We start from the raw sequence: 1,486 nt of genomic DNA on the forward strand, positions 1-1,486 counted from the left end.
TTTTATTCTCTATTTTGGTTAGGCCAGGTTGTAACTAGGGTGGGCATTCTAGTTTCTTTATTTCTATGTTTTCTATTTCTTTGTTTTTGGCCGAGTGTGGTTCCCAATCAGAGGCAGCTGTCTATCGTTGTCTCTGATTGGGAATCATACTTAGGCAGTCCTTTTTCCCTCTTTCATTTGTGGGTAGTTATTTTCTGTTTAGTGTCTGCACCTGACAGAACTGTTCGCTTTTTTTGTTTTGTTACTTTGTTCAAGTGTTTTTTTGATATTAAATAAAATCATGAACACTTACCACGCTGCGCTTTGGTCCACTCCTTCTGACAACGAGCGTTACAGTCACACACAAAGCATGTTTCCTAGTAGAGGGCTATAGACAGAACACAGGGCAATAGGTCAGATGGATAGAGAATGATGTCATTGATAAAGAGAGGGTGTCACTCATTTAGGGTGTCACTCACTTACTCAGAGTACACGTTGGTAGCGTTTGCTAGTTGGGAGTGTTATGACAACAATTGTGTGCTAGTATAACATGCTCACAAGCAAGGTTCATGGATAAATTAGTCACTTCTTTACCATGAGGGGTGGAGGGCCAACTTCACAATAAATGCAATGCACTAAGGTCTCCCTGTATGTATGTCCCAGAATGAGAGGGTGGAGTGTGAGGAAAGTCACCCAACTGGTTGACATTGAACCCTGCACTCTTGTCCATTGTAACCCTGATCCAGTTTGTTGCTGGGGTGTTGGGTCTAGTTTGGGCAGTCATGTGGGATTGGAGAGATATAGGTTTTGAAGGATAAACAGTCACAGTACCTTTGTGTGTGCATGAGAACAGGAACAAACATCGAAACAATAGGTTGCTTATCAAACAGTGTGATTCTGGCACACGCATTTTACACAGTTAATATTCACTGAATTATTGTTGGTTTAGTAAGGCAGTAAATAGTCCAGTATTCTTCTCTTTTGACCTCTGAATATCCTTTATCCAGGGTCATTCTCTGATAAACTTTGAATAAAAAAATTACTTCACATAAATCTTTGGTCGTTTCCAAATTGTTTTGCTTTGAAAATGAACACTTTAGACCCATCGCTGTACCTTTTAAAGGGGCAATCTGCAGTTACTACATCCACTAATGGTATTATAAGTGAATGATATAGACTAGTTTAGTTCAACTGTTGTAACCCATCAGAAGCCAAACTATAAGCTTGTTTGTTCAATGTTTGTAAACAAAGTATATGTCAACAAACACTGTATAGCCTCAAAACATGGTTAAAACTATCATTTTGATATCTTTGCATCCATAGCTGGGTCTATGCATTTGAGTGTGTTGAAATTTCTCCAGGCAAATCGCTTAATCTTTTACCGAAACAGTGGCGGGCAATGGGAAAAGGCTTTGTTATTGTTTCGACTGCGTCAGCGCCAGACATCATTTTCCAAGAGTTTAATGTTTCGCCCGTGTTTCCGAGCTCACAGCGCAGTCGACAGACA

Source organism: Salvelinus alpinus, chromosome 21, assembly GCF_045679555.1.
Source record: "Salvelinus alpinus chromosome 21, SLU_Salpinus.1, whole genome shotgun sequence".
Classification (NCBI taxonomy): Eukaryota; Metazoa; Chordata; class Actinopteri; order Salmoniformes; family Salmonidae; genus Salvelinus; species Salvelinus alpinus.